This window comes from Tachysurus vachellii, chromosome 9, assembly GCF_030014155.1.
Source record: "Tachysurus vachellii isolate PV-2020 chromosome 9, HZAU_Pvac_v1, whole genome shotgun sequence".
NCBI lineage: Eukaryota > Metazoa > Chordata > Actinopteri > Siluriformes > Bagridae > Tachysurus > Tachysurus vachellii.
This window is the reverse complement of record NC_083468.1, coordinates 21631684-21648610: the sequence shown is the minus strand read 5'-3', so window position 1 is coordinate 21648610 and position 16927 is coordinate 21631684.

The following is a 16927-nucleotide window of genomic DNA, read 5'->3' as shown; positions in this document are numbered from 1 at the left end:
ACCGTTCTAATGTTGTTGTTATACTTCAGCAGCTCGCTGTTTCTGATCCGATCAGCACATTTGTTCTTGGCACAGGTTTTACTAACAAATGCCCTTCCTCACGTAACCTTTCTGTTTTATCTGGGCTTTGAGAGTTGTCTTCTCAATGGCTGAGTTGATTCCCTGCACAGGAACTGAACCCTGGGCGTTGGTGGTGAGAGCGCAGGATCCTGACACATAAACCTTCTACAGTATATGGACCAATTAAGGTAGCTTGCTTTAAGTGTGCTTTACATAAATAAATATGTGCTGCATAATAAGTTAAATTGTAAGTTCACATTTTTGTAACAGATAATGAGAGAATTCAAACTTTATGTAGATAATTTGCTTCATGCCAGGAAACCCACACATACAAGACATTCCACACATGTACTCTGTTACAGGTAGGTGCATGTATTTGATTAGTGGTATTACTACCACTTTGATCAATCAGTTACCTGTCAGGAAACATTGCTTATTTGTAAAGAAACAGCCCATGTAGTATATAAAGAATTATGCCATATGAGCCTACACTTATAAATCTTTTCTTTTTATAGAATCTTTTATTAATATTACTCACTGCAATCACCCATGTGAGATAAGACTTGAGAATCTCCTTGTATTTGATATCATTGAACTCACATTGCGTAAAGCTTCATGGCCCAGAAGAAAAACTTGGTGAATAAAAGAAATATCTCATGACTGTAACAGGCATTCGATGGAAATAAAAATTTGATTTAATGCTTTCAGTGAAGTAAGCAGTGTAATGGTTACATTACTTGATTTAATCTCTTTAGCTCATTACTTTCACCTTTGAGACGTAGACCATGAAAGTCTTCACATTCAGCTTTTCTCCACATGAAATATTGCATTATCAGTTGAATTTATAATTCATTTTAAATTCTCTTGAAATAGTAATTTTCTCCTTTGAGGATCCACTGCTCGCTTTCTAGATGTCAGTTATCCCGGGGCAGCGTAGTCATTACCCAACTTACGTTCCATAAAGCTATTAACGCACCTAGTGGAGAAATATGGCTACTGAAGGAGAGGTCTATTGGGGACGAATCACGCTGCCTCATAGGCAAATGAAGTGTAATAGCATCTTATCATTCTTCAATTATTAATTTCATAACATTCCTCTCTATGGTCTCACTTTTATTTCTCCCTTAAGACATTTTGCTAGCAATACTTGAGTCATGAAAGATTTCTTTGCCCTGACCTTGTTTTTAACGGTCCATGGACACATAAAGTACTTCATTCAGCTGCACAATAATTCAGATGCTAGAATTCAGTCTTCTTCTGAATTTAATCTCACCATAAATTATAATATGAGCCTTGTAATTGGATTTTTAAAAGATTATTTTGCTGGTGGTGGTTGGTGGATGCCCTCATGTTTAATGATTCTCAGCTGGACATGTCTGAATTTGGATAACCATCAGTTGGTTTCAGAATACTGCTCATTTTCCATTCATTCAGTATTCAAACCTGTATCATGTTTTATTTTTATTTGATTTTATTTTATTTTTATCATGGACAGGCAGAAGATGAAAGAAATGGGTGTGCCAACTAGCTCTTTCCAGCTAGAAACATGTGACCTTCCCGATTATCTCTATCTGGTTAACCTAAAAAACAGATCAAATATGCAGAGGGTTTTTGAAAATAGTGTTTTTTAATTCGGACTTTTACAAGCTGATAACAACCAAGGAAGGAATCTGGCATTGGACCAACATTTGTCCAACATCAGCCGGTTCCATGTGGCCAGCGTTGGGTGCCAGCAATGAGCCAACCATTTGATTACAGAACCAACAGGCTTTTAGTCCCCTTTAAATCCCCTATGCCAATGTTGATTCAAGAGTCAAAACAGCAAGATGACTCTGAGCCAATGATATTATCAGAGCTTTAAATCAACTACTTTCCCAACATTGTGCCAAATGTCAGACAAAAACATACATATAATTACATTCTATGAAACAAAATATGACTCCAGAGCAGTTTTTTCTTTTTTTTTTTAGCAACATAATAGATTGGGCCTTGATTACAGATGAACTTGTCATCATCCTATAACTAAAAGTTCCCAACTTTACCAACACTGACTAAACTGTAATCAGCATTTTGTGACTGAACAGTATGTCTGAAGCTGAAGTGGATGTTGAGTCGCAAATACAAATTTAATTTGAAAAAGTGTATCCTTGGCATGATGTTTTTCCATGAAGGTACATGAAGGGTGAAGGTTTTTGTGAGATAACAATTTTTCCATGGTATAATTAATTACCAGAAAATTGGTTTGAATTTACGTAGTCACTGAGCTCATTGTTAACCACCATTGACCAGAAGGGTCAACCCACAAATTTGCAAAAACAACACCAAGTGGCTAAAGTGATAGCAGATGTTCAGCTACTAGAGAAACACGTAATCAAAGTAGTACATGATCCTGGGTGTCTAAGTTTCTTTTTCAGGATTGTTTTTGATATATATTTGGATTCATTCTGTATTTAAGAGGCTTTAATGTTCTCTAATACAATTTTGTCCAATCCGTTTAATACACAGAGAACAGACACAATTGGTTTTGACACCAGTTCTGAACCTGCTGTGGTGTAAATAGAACAGAAGTTTATGCTTATAAATCTGATCCTATGACAGAGCAGAGGACCACCAAACAATTTGGGTCATGGCTGATGATGTGAATGACGAAAAGGGTCAGAGGACAAACATGATGTAACAACTTTTTAAAGGCTGATGTGGGATCATCATGATGTCAAGGTAAGAAGCAGAAGCCTTTATTTTGTCACATATACATTACAGCACAGTGAAAGTTTTTTTCTTTGTATATCCCAGCTTAGGAGGTCTGGGGTCAGAGAGCAAGGTCAGTCATGATGCAGAACCCCTGGAGCAGAGAGGAATCCATGGGTCCTTGCCAGGGGCCAAGAAAGAGCATCCTTCTAATCAACAAAACAGAGCCTTAACTGTTTGAACCACCACTGCCCAAAAACGTGATGGATCAGTACAAGGAAAGGAAAAGAGCAAATGGAAATTATTTAACTGATGTCCTAAATGTCCACATGGATGCAATATATATTTGAATGAAGAGAACAATTATCTGTCACATATAAAGTAGCAGGGGGGCACGGTGGCTTAGTGGTTAGCACGTTCGCCTCACACCTCCAGGGTTGGGGGTTCGGTTCCCACCTCCGCCTTGTGTGTGTGGAGTTTGCATGTTCTCCCCGTGCCTCGGGGGTTTCCTCCGGGTACTCCGGTTTCCTCCCCCGGTCCAAAGACATGCATGGAAGGTTGATTGGCATCTCTGGAAAATTGTCCATAGTTTGTGATTGCGTGAGTGAATGAGAGTGTGTGTGTGCCCTGCGATGGGTTGGCACTCCGTCCAGGGTGTATCCTGCCTTGATGCCCGATGACGCCTGAGATAGGCACAGGCTCCCCGTGACCCGAGGTAGTTCGGATAAGCGGTAGAAAATGGGTGAGAGTGAGTGAGTGAGTGAGATATAAAGTAGCATTTACTATCACTAATGTTTAGATAGTTGTGGCCTAAAATGTGTTGCCTTATATTCCATTGCCATTTTTAGAGGAAAATTATTTGTTTTGACAAAATTTCAGGCACAGGATTCTCTTATAAACTACCACCCAGTAAAGACACATACTGTATATAGTGGATGGCTGGTGGATGGATGATAGCTGTAGGAATCTTCAATGCATGTGAAGGCCTTTTGCTGAATGTGTGTTGTGATGATGTGTGTCTCATGTGTCTTGGCCCAAATCTGAGGAAATCTATTGTACTATAAAAAATTTATAAGCTTCTCCAAATAATGCAGCGTTTGCTAAATTCATTTGCTTGATGACTGGAAGAGCATTTTTTGATATGCAGTTATAATGTTAATCTACCTGAAATATACTTGAAAAAATAAATAGCTAATTAAAGTGGTTCAAAAATGAGTGTAATTCTGTATGAAAAGCATAGTTTGATATTCCACAATGAAGAACAAGTATTTAATAATTAATCAAATCTAATGTAGTTTTTACATATTACTGTCATATCTCTTAAACATGATTACATCATTCTTTAGTAATGAAGATAAAAAGTTTATGATTATTGACTGACAGCAGTATAGACAATGACATAATGCAGACAGGAGCATACTAACTGACTCAATATCAGACATTAGTCTCTAGAGGTAATAAAGCTGTTTTAGAAGCAGACAAGCACAGTCTAGGTTTAGACGAGCAGACACAGTGTTAGATTATTTCACCACTGATGTAAGTGTGAACAGAGATCATTGACGATGCAGCTGTTTTTTAATGAGTTGAGTTACTTTGACCTCAGGTGATGACAGAGACAAAGGAGGATCAAATTGCGAATTAAAATTTCTCACTCAATTATAAACGTACAAATAATATCTAATACATATATATATATATATTGAAAAATGATAAAATATGACCATGGAGGGTTTTCCCAGACAGACACACGAATTAGGTCTGTGGTCTGGGTTCAAAAGTTATAGTTCATTTGACAAATGAACAAGTTGATGTTTTGCTTAGAACTTTTCAACCTTAATTATTGACCAAATATTTCCGTCGAGTTATGAGAAGCTTATTAGAGGCTTCCCACAAATTTTATGTAAACATTTGATCCTCTGAAATTCTTATTTCGGTACATATGTTCTCAGTATAGAGTATATTTGTATATAAAAAGTATTTTACTATTATTTTGAAATGACTCAAGGAAATGAATGAATGTCTTAACGCAGAGAATTTATGCATTTAACATGGATTATGTGCAGTTGTAAAAACAAATTGAGCCTGAATGTCTGTAGCGTAGGTCTATATAAGTGACCTCGAGTGTAGATCACAGACCTCCTATGGCCAAAAGTATGTAACCATGTGATCATCACATTTATACATGCTTTATCTATACATATACATCTATCTCTAGATAGATCCAACTAGATGTTGGAGAATGACCATTCAGCCACTAGAGCATTGTTTCAGTTCATCCTAAAGGTGTTTAGTGGGGTTCAGTCAGAGTCAGGGCTCAATCAGGTTCTTCCACTCCAACCTTCTCAAACAAGGTCTTCATGGAGCTTGCTTTGTGCTCAGGGGCATTGTCATGCTGGAACAGGTGTCCACAAAGTGTTGGCCATATAGTAGCCATATATTTCTACTTCAGTGCCACAGTGATTAAATGAAACGGTTTGCAATAAAATTTCCACATAGTTAAAATTACAGGTTTTTAGGGAAGCTAAAACGGTACCGAGCATAAAATCCATTTCCACAAATTCATTCATTCATTCATTCATTCATTAATTCATTCATTCATTCATTCGTTCATTCATTCGTTCATTCATTTTCTACCGCTTATCCGAACTACTTCGGGTCACGGGGAGCCTGTGCCTATCTCAGGCGTCATCGGGCATCAAGGCAGGATACACCCTGGACGGAGTGCCAACCCATCGCAGGGCACACTCTCATTCACTCACGCAATCACACACTACGGACAATTTTCCAGAGATGCCAATCAACCTACCATGCATGTCTTTGGACCGGGGGAGGAAACCGGAGTACCCGGAGGAAACCCCCGAGGCACAGGGAGAACATGCAAACTCCACAAACACAAGGCGGAGGCGGGAATCGAACCCCCAACCCTGGAGGTGTGAGGCGAACGTGCTAACCACTAAGCCACCGTGCCCCCCTTTCCACAAATTAGAAGTAAATAAATAGTGTAAATATTTTCAACATGAGCCATTAGTTTCACAGAAATTCATGTACGAACACTGTACATTCGAGTCAATGAGTAGGATTTAAATTCCAGCAAAAGACAAATCAAAAGAAATGTTTTTTTGATTGCTTTTGCTTCACTCTCTTTAAAGTATTTCTGAATTAAAATTAAGTTCAGCTGTCTGTTTAAAAATAAGGAGTCACGTACATGAGCAATTCTGAGTTTACAGGAATATAAATACTTTACTTCTGTACTATACGTTTAATTATTTCCACTGATCGGCTCATCTGTTTGTGTTGCTCGCTTGAAAGGCTGGAGTAGCAAATATTTAACACATGGCAAACGATTAATTAGGTTAACAAAGGCCAGTTGTATTTTTGTTTTTACCTGAGAACAGCTGGATTACAGGAAACTTATTCCAAACTTTCATAACTCTGACTTGCTCATATATCTTTTGGGAAATAACAAATTGAACACATCTGTTTCTGCTTTTAGATTAACATTGTTGCCAGAGGTTTACCAGTCATCTTGTGATCGGATGGTGACAAATCAAGTCCCTCCACTGATCCTGAATAAGAAAACATGACTAAGCAGTTGCTTAAATTGGCTACAAACTCAGTTTCACTGTCTACTGATTAGTTCAACTAACCCTCTGTGTACATTATAAGCTTCTCCAGACAGACATTCAGGTTCATGACACTAAAAACCTCCCACACCGAATAGAAAAACATATAATCAAACACTAAAGAGTCTTAAAAAAAGGATAGTGAAAACAAGTGGATTCGACTGAATTAATAAATAATAGATGATTGTGAATTTGAGAGAGAGACAGATCAGTGCACCGAGTGACCTCTCAGTAATGCTACACTATGTGTAGCAAAGGAGATGTACGCCATCTGCTGGATGCTATGTGACAGAGCAGAGAAATAAGTTGTGTGATTATGGAGCATGGAGCATATTTTACTCTACAGCTTGCTGTGTGGTCAGAGTCATAGAAATGTTTGAAATATGTTTGAATCAAGGCTCACAATATAATCAATCTAACCCATTTTGTCTCAGTTCAAACAACAAAAAGTTAATGAAGGAATCTAAGTAATGATAATAATACATGCTACTTTAGATTATACAGCATTATACACGGTAGATAACACACACACACACACACACACACACACACACAAAATGTGATGTGTGTGACAGTGTATTTGTCTTAAAGAATTGGCACATCTTTATTTAACAACATTAACTATTATTTAGTAACATTAAATAAACTGTACTAATGTTGCTTGCTAAATGTTTAAGTGAAAGTGACGTGACATACAGCTAAGTACAGTGACCCATACTCAGAATTTGTTCTCTGCGTTTAACCCATCCAAAGTGCACACACACAGCAGTGAACACACACACACCGTGAACACACACCCGGAGCAGTGGGCAGCCATTTATGCTGCAGCGCCCGGGCAGCAGTTAGGGGGGGGTTAGGTGCCTTGCTCAAGGGCACCTCAGTCGTGGTATTGCCAGCCCGAGACTCGAACCCACAACCTTAGGGTTAGGAGTCAAACTCTCTAACCCTAAGGTTGTGGGTTCGAGTCTCGGTTTTTGTCTAAGACAGGTAACAGTAAGTAAAAATATTATTTATTGAAATCAAACTAGCTAACATTAGCCTATGTATAACCATGACCGTTCTAATGATGTTGTTATACTTCAGCAGCTCGCTGTTTCTGATCCGATCAGCACATTTGTTCTTGGCACAGGATTTACTAACAAATGCCCTTCCTGATGTAACCTTTCCGTTTTATCCTTTTGAACAACAAATCACACAATAAAGAGCAATTACATATATAATACCTACATAGATTCTTACTAAATTACTGATTTTCCTCCAAAAATCATTGTAATGAATAAACATACCAGTAAACATAATTTAAATCAAGCAATTTTTTCGCATAAGAAAAAAAAGGAGTTATACTGAATATTTACACTCTCCAGTGTTTATAATCATTTATAACCAATCTATCTAATTAGTTTTAGTTTTATCTAATTTTTTTTATTATTATTATTTTTTTGTTTTTTTACAACTGAGGGTTAAGAGCCTTGTTCAAGGGCCCAGCAGGGAACACTTGGTGGACCTGGGATTTGAACTCACGCCCTTCCACGTTTATTTTTAGCTCAGCTGGTGGAACTAGATCCAGAAGAAGCCACACTCTTCTTATAAAACATTCACTTTAAGTGTCAAAAAAATATTGTTTGTCACATCTGCTGATGATATCACTAACTTTACTGTACAAACAAGGAAGAGGTTTTTATTTCGAGAATGCAGACAAACAGAGCGACACGCGAACTGTTTAGTAAAAAAAAAAAATCATAGGGTTGTTGAATTCGTTCAACCGATCGGACAGAAGGTGCAGTAAAAGGTGACCTTTGATAACAGCAGCTCTGGCAATTATTCCGCTGATTACTGATGATTTCTATAAATCATTACATGGTGACATGATAGTTTTTATAATCACAACTCATTTACATAGTGCGCAAGAACACTGACATCAAAAACACGTTATTTAACAATAAAACAATGTACAAGCTGAAGCTTTCTTAGTTGGGAGATATTTATTTATCATTTATGGAAGGAGTCTTTAAAGTCAGAACATTAAGAAGAGACCAGTACAGAGGACATGAAAAGCTGGGGCTATTACAAGCCTTATTTTTGTCTTATCGACCCTAACAAAGAGAAGCTGGTTAGTAACAGTTTATAGCTGCTGTAACACAAGTTATGACAGAAACTAACTTGTCTCATAGATGTCTCACATAATTAAATGCAACTATAAACAGTTAAAGAGCATTACATTTGGTCTATTAGTAAAAGAAATAAAAAATAAAGACACTTTGGGACATGTTGTTAGTGAAATCTAAATAACTTCATTGTAGTTAAGGAAACTTATTGATTATGTTTACATTACAGCCTGATCTGTAATGTTTTAATTTTTATTACTGCATGTTTTATTCCTTTAGTAGGTGCAAGAGGAATAAAGAATATATATTGAGTTCAGTTTGGGATTAGGGAAGCCTCTCTATTTCAGTGTGTGTGTTTACATCCTTTATCAGAATTTCCAGTGTAAATGTTCATAATCTTTATAAATATAATTTATAGCAAGAAGACTCTTTGTTAGAGTTCACAGATGGTCCTTTATTGTCAAAAGCGAGAACAAAAGTCAGATTTTGCATCATTTTTTTCAATTTCACACACATTTCATTTTTAACCTCGTTTGGAAATCAACTTTTTACACAAATTAAAAATCAGACAGACTTGAACAGTCATGAACGAGATAGAGATACAACATAGAGAAAATTTGCAACAATGCACAAAGAGTTTGTGGTCCTATTGTCCTGAGCCTGAGAGATGAAGTGTGTGTGTTGTTTGCACCCCCCACACATACTTTTTGGGGTAAGGGCTTCCTGGCTACTCGGTTTCAGAACAGCAAGCCCAGACCGCAAAAAGAGATGTGAAAGGCATAAGCAGAGAAGAGATGTGAGGATAAGTGCAGATCTTTTACGAGTCAACGTCGGACCTGAAAAACAGAAAGCATGTTTAGAGTCATTTCATCCGTTCCTCTGTGAGATGTGTGGTGTTTCTTGATATTTTGAATTTACTGAATTTAAATGAATTTACTGAAAAGTAGCTAGTTAGGAGGAAATATTTCTACATTTTAATAACATTGTCCGTCGTCTTTTGTAATGAGAGTGGGCAGAAGACTGACGTACGCAAATGAGCCATTTACTGATTTTCCGGACACTTCGACTCAAGAATTATCTTGCCACCATGGAGGCATTAACTATAATAAAGGTAATTGACTTGCTCTTGATTGGAACATCTAGGAAATTGACTTATGTGGGTGCTTAATGCTTCTCTGAATACGTGTAACTTTCCTCATGTTAATACTGATGTAACTTTGATGTAACGTTGCCGTTTTAAGGTTCTGATGAGTGAAATCTTTCATGCCATGTCAACATTTCTACAGCTCCATATTTCATTGTGTCACTGAAATGATATAATAATGCACGATTTATCGTATAATGCAAGGTAAGTTATAGGCTTTGTGTAGCAATATAATCACAATGTAGTATTGTTACCATATTCTGCAGCAACATTAGTTAGGATACCTAATTAAATTGCAATAGAGAAGTTTTTTGATTCAAGTCAAGTCAAGAAGCTTTTATTGTCATTTTAACCATATACTGTATAGCTGATGCAGTACATAGTGAAATTAGACAACGTACGAGGACAGGCATAAAATTCAGTAGCTGGCTTCTCGAGTCTCAGACGAAACACATGCTAGCTCTTACTCTTCCTGGTTGGTAGATGTTGTGTTAGGAATGATTATGGTATTAAAATTCACTTATAGTTTATTAATTTCGCACAGATGTCTAAGGGTCTTGATGAACTGAAATGTAACTTAAACAGATTTATTTAAATCATATAGAATTATGAAACTAACAAGAAAATATGTTCATGTTTAAGCAAAACCTCTGAAACTGCTTCTGACTTAAAAAAAAAAAATCAAATCAATTAAAAAATTTTGAAATATATCAGACTAGCATCTAGCAACAGCAACAGGAAAAGTTATTATAGATATTCAATTTAATCAAGGAAGAGAAATTGTATATAATTGATTACATAAATATTCAGCAATAATCCACTGATCCAATAATATTTCATTCACAAAACACGAAAAAGTCCAGACACTTTCAAAACATATGTGGTTCAGGATATGACTGTGATTTAAAACTGCTGCATGTAAGGTTTTAAAAATTACTCATCTCTCACTCATTTTCTACTCATTTTCTCTCATGTTTTCTTATCCGAACTACAACGTGTCACGGGGAGCCTGTGCCTATCTCAGGCGTCATTGGGCATCAAGGCAGGATACACCCTGGACGGAGTGCCAACCCATCGCAGGGCACACACACTCTCATTCACTCACGCAATCACACACTACGGACAATTTTCCAGAGATGCCACTCAACCTACCATGCATGTCTTTGGACCGGGGGAGGAAACTGGAGTACCCGGAGGAAACCCCGAGGCACGGGGAGAACATGCAAACTCCACACACACAAGGCGGAGGCGGGAATCGAACCGAATGGGCGAATGTGCTAACCACTAAGCCACCGTGCCCCCCATTTTAAAAATTATTTGGAAGAAAAAAAAAGAATATCAATAATCTGAGCTGTTCTAAGAAACAGCTCTGTAAACATAAGTAATGTGAATAGTTGTGTAATACGTATATATTATAATATTAAATAATATTTGATAGAACCAAAACATCTCAAGGTTATAAGATCTGATGTCATTATAAACTCAGGTAATGCCTGTTTAAAATAAATATTTAAGCATATTTATCCTGTACACATACTGATATCAGCTCTATAAATAAGCTATATAAATAAGCTATATAAATAAGCTATATAAAATGACACAATGAAGAAGCTGTGATTTAACAGTGAATCTAAATGTACTAAAATTGGACTACACATGGGACCATTATATACTGTTATAAAAAAATCCAAACCTGAAGTGTTAGTGTGAGAATCCTTTATGCTTTTTATATAGAACCATGTATCAAAGTTTCTTATTTATTCTATCATAAAGAATAAATAAGAAACTTTGATCCATGGTTCTATAAAAATGTCCGTTCTTTCAAAACTTTCTTCATTCTTCACTTTTTATTTTCTAAAACACGCCTCTTTTATGCAGCATTACTTTCTGTTTATTTGACATTTGAGCATAGCGATTTAAACATGTGATGAATATGGAGAATTTGGTTTAATACTAAATATCGTAGCTCATTGATGTCTATTCCACATAGTGTAGTGTATACAGAGACAGTTTTACATCACAATGCACACACAACCAATCATAATCAGACGAATAATTGATAAACTGTTAAATAAAAAGAGAAAAACAGAGTATGTGCTTATCTCAGATAGCCGACACGTACATCTGAACTGTTCTCTGATGAACCTAAAACGTGTGCTTTTGCACGTAACTCACTACAAGCACAGGGGCGTTCCTTTAGAGCTGACTGATTGATTGTTGAGAATGTGATACAAGTCATACTTTTTTCTGTTACACCTACTTTTCCAGCCTGCTTGCTTTCAGAAGTATCTATCCTATTCATTAGCTCTTAATATGCATTTCAGGAAATTCTTATAAATATACTGAAAGCGCTGAACCAAATCAGCCATATGCTATATGATTAAGGATTATGATTAATGATAATAAATGATTAATGATTAAAGAATATATTACAAAAGTGTAGTTATCTGTAATTACAAGCCAGTCCCAGTACAAGCCAGTCCCAGTACAAGCCAGTCCCAGTACAAGCCAGTCCCAGTCCTGGTCAAGATTCCTAATTGAGATCATATTAGAAAAGGCAATGCATTACGTTTTTTTTTTCCATTTATTTTAGAAACAGGGGAAGCTAAACATCTATTTCAGAAACAGGGGAAGCTAAACATCTCCGCTGATAACCATAAGCAAGTAAACATGCAACAGATCAGTGTTATTGTGTCGTTAAATATAACAGCCAATCATGTTTCAGTATGCAAATACATATCATGTGGCCTCCAACATTCAGATTAATGAAATTGGCATGTAATAATATCTCTAAAACTATATCACAATTTTGATTGTGGACTACATTTCACTTCTATGCACTTGACCTTTAAGCACTTTATGCAGTATGATAATCTGTTGTTTCTTTAATGGATATGACAAATATTTAAAATGTGACTTGACTTATTATCAAGCAACATGGTGAGATTCAATTATACGTATCATTCACATTACCAGTAATGGATTAATAACTTCCTAGAAAATTCTATAAAAAGTCAACCTGTTGATTCGATCTATTACCATTAAGGTTTCATGTTGAAACCTACAACAGGCCCTCAGTCTTTTAATACAAAGTCTTCTCTTTTGTCTTAGACTGTGTATAAATCAGGGGAAATTTTGTTAATAACTCTTGGTCATTATAAAAAGAAAATATAAGATATACAAGGATTTTTTTAATGTACTTATAATGTATTCTTTCCACGGAAAATGTATGTTTTCTTTAATATTTATGAAAATGTATTTTAACATAATAGGTGCTCCTCAGAGAATTTCTATTATTAATTGGCTTGATAATAAACATAATAATAAGATAATGTAGACTGGATGTAATAAGAATGCAATTCTGAATAAATATAATGGTTTGTGGTGGAAGGTGAATCACAATTTTTTTTAAATAGTAGCTCTAGTATAGATCATTTCTTATTCTATTTTACTTCACACATTCATGTGTGTAAATGGGAATCACTTCTAGTTGAAGAAATTTCAGAATGCAAAAACATTCAGGTGTGTTTGCTTTTGAAAATGCTCATGTATTTTGTTGGAGGCATCATTAATTAATGTGAGGAACGTGGATGGGATCAGTATTAGACATGGGGTTAGTACGAAAGGTTTCACTCGGACAGGTGCACTGAATGAAGAGCGACGAGATGATCCTGCACTGAAGGAGACTGTAGGCCCATAGTGATGTAATTAATGCAGGGAGAACACTCATTCAGTAAGGTTTCCTAGAAACAGATGTGATTAGGCCTGTTAAAGGTTCAATAATTCTCTTAGTGATTATTTCCACATTTACTAAAGGTAGATAAAAGAACTGTAAAAAAAAAAAAAAAAAAAAAAAAAAAAAAGTAGCACAGCTAATGGTGCTAGTGATCAATCTGTAGATATATGACCGTGTGTGTGTGTGTGTGTGTGTGTGTGTGTGTGTGTGTGTGTGTGTGTGAGAGAGAGAGAGACTGTGTGTGTGTGTGTGTGTGTAGCATGGCGCGAGGAACTGTCCGTGGTGCTGAACCCTCACGCGCGCCTCGGTAACGCCCTACACCTCAAAGCGTAAAGGGGAGAAAATCATGAAACGTGTAAATTTGAGAAACACAACTTAGTGAAACACATCACATTACATGTTGACGATTTATGACATATATGCAAACATTAAATGTCAATCAGTTTGTAGACAATTTTCACAACATTTGTGCTCCTGGGTCCTGGGTGAATGGAATATAAAATCCTGAAATTCAAATGTGCGCTCATGCATTTGCGCATTTGTGCATCTAATATTCCAAAATAAATAAATAAATAAATAAATAAAAATAAAAAAGAATCAGGGTTTAATGAAAGTGAGCACAGTATCACCCAGCAACAGATATCTTCTGGACGCACTGCTGAGAAAAAAAAAATCAAACATCAAATTCAACTCAGATCTTATTCAAAGTCGATGAATTTTGATGCTTGAATCTTAAAATGGCTCACATATTAAGTTAAGCCAAGACATGGCCCATTTCACCTTTCAGTCACTGAGCTGGTCACTCATAATGCTCATCACGTGCACTGTCCACTTTCAACCACTCCAATGGCATTTTATTACACATAGTCCATTACACTACTGATTTACTGCTTAACAATGTTATGAAGTAAAACGCATGATTAACACTGATGCTCAGGATACCAGCTTTTAAATAGCCACTACATCAACATTGCGTAAAAATAATAATATTAATGCCAGGTCAGGATTCAGGTGTGTGTGTGTGTTTTTTTTTTTACCTTTGACATTGTGAAGATTGCCTGAGTGTTTCTCGGTAGAAAGCACGAGTCGTTCTCCCGAGACCTCAAACGTGAATAAATCTCGATGGCAAAGAGCCGCATCTCCGCATATCATCAGAGCTCATCACCGGGCGTCACGTCAATGAACAGGTCGAAAAGGGGGCAAAAAGAAGAGAGAGAGAGAGAGAGAGAGAGAGAGAGAGAGAGAGAGAGAGAGAGAGAGAGAGAGAGAGAGAGTAAGAAAAAGAAAAAGAAAGAAAGAAAGCTCCCGTTCACACCCCATTACTCCCTGTTGGTGTGGTGCACGCAGCTTTCCGAGAGAAAAAGAAAAGCACATTCCCTCCTGGACGTGCTTCAGCTACTACAGCCGTTCCTGACGCGGCTCTGATGGCGGGGCGTCGCCGTGACGGCGCGCAGCTTCAAACACCATCCTCGCATCTGTCGCATTTCCTAATAGCTCTCTTTCTATCCGCGCCTTCTTTCATTTAGTCGCCTTTGTCTTTGTTATATGAAAATACTGAAGGGACAGAAAAAAAAGATAGAATAATGTAACAGGGAGCGCTCCATTCCTCCAGTCAGCTGTTGACCCGCATTGACGTCATTGCGTCATTAGGTTTCCCCTGGAAACGCGGGCACTTCTAAAAATAGCAGCGCGTTAATTCAGCACGCGCGGAGGGAGCGAGGAGGCGGGGCGGGTGCGCGTATGCGTGTGCGTGTGTGTGTGTTTGTGTGTGTGTGTGTGCGCGCGCATATGTGTGTGTGCGTGTGTGTGTGTTGCGTGCGCGTGTGTGGAGGGTGGGTGGCGGTGCTGTCCGGATCAGACCATATTCCATAATCCCTCCGATTCTTTTTTTTCTCCTCTCAAGGCAAGACTTTCAAGGGCGAGCTGATCACGATTCTCTTGGCTATTTTAAGAAACAGAGAGAGAGAGAGAGAGAGAGAGAGAGAGAGAGAGAGAGAGAGAGAGAGCAAGCGCTCTGGGTGCATTTGAGATATAAATAGTGCCCTCCCCTTTTCCGCTACTGGACTGCACGAGCTGGGATTCCTCTCAATGCGCAACCACAATTGCATTCATAATGAATCCATAAAAGAAGGTTTTTAAGTGCAGTGTAAGAACGAGGCGTTCAGAGATATTTGATTCACACGTGAGCCTCACCTTTTCTCCATTAAGACGAGAGAAATTGATTTACACTGCTGAAAATGATCAAAAGGACACAAAAATCCATCCATCCATCCATCCATCCATCCATCCATCTATTCATTCATTCATTCATTCATTCATTCATTCATTCATTCTTTCATCCATTCATTCAATTAGTGCCTATGCTCGAACCACTATACACAAGGTAGGAATACAACTTTCCATTGCAGGCCACCCTACACACACTCAGTCACCCCTTAAGACAATGTAAAGATACGGGAAGTGGGAGAGATCCAGAGAAGCTCACAGAAACATGGGGAGAGCATGCAACAGTAACCAGAACTCAAAATCTTGGAGCTGTGAAGCAGCAAAGCTACACACTTTGGCATCTGGAAGAAGAATAGTCTTGAAATTAGTTGACTGATGTCCTTTAATTGTAAGTCAGTGCTGTGACAGGTCAGAACTGAAATGTAAACATACCATATACACAAGATCAGGTATATCAAACATGACAAAGGCCCAATTCTATGTATGAAGTCTCACTACTCAGTAACAGACAAGTTTTGCCAACCAATCAGGAGAGAGAAGTCTGAAGTAAAGTATATTATCCTGTAATTGAAAACAAACAAACAAACAAACAAACAAACAAACAAACAAACAAACAAACAATCAAATAAATAAATAAATAACACTACAGTGCATTTGTGTTCTACAGTTTTATAATTGGAAGGTAGTGAATAAAAACCAGCTGATTTATCCTCATTTAGAAGATGGAGAAATCTTGATAGATGTCTAGTGACTAACTGATTATATTTGTATGTTTCTCTCTGTTTTTGCATTTCAAACAGTCATACTGGGAGATAGTGAGTGATCTAAGAGACAGATCTGATGTAACTGAAGGCAACAAGCTGTGAAATCAGTCAAAAATGCTTGTGTTTTCAGCCAGTTGTGTTATTCCTGAGAGCCTGTAAAACACATCCTACATGATTTCTTTACTGCAAAAGTCATGTGCTTATACATTCTTTCATCTTTAGTAACCAGTTTATCTTGCTGAGAGTTGCAGCATATCTAAAACCTTTGGAAGGCTGTAGTTGATGGATGAATTTTTATATGATGCCAGTTTTTTTTTTAACAAGGCATCACACATCTATTCACATCTGGATGCTGCCTGCATTTGGGACATGAAAAGAACTTGAAGAAACCAGAAACCCACACAACCATGGGGAGAACCTGCGAATCTCCACTCAGACAGTAAATCTAGCTCAAAATTGAATCCTGGACAATAGAGCTATGAGGCACACAGACACTACCTGCTGCATGTTATAGCAATGCATTCACATACTAATGTATATACATAATGTAAAATATCCAAATGGATGCAAAACGTCCTTTT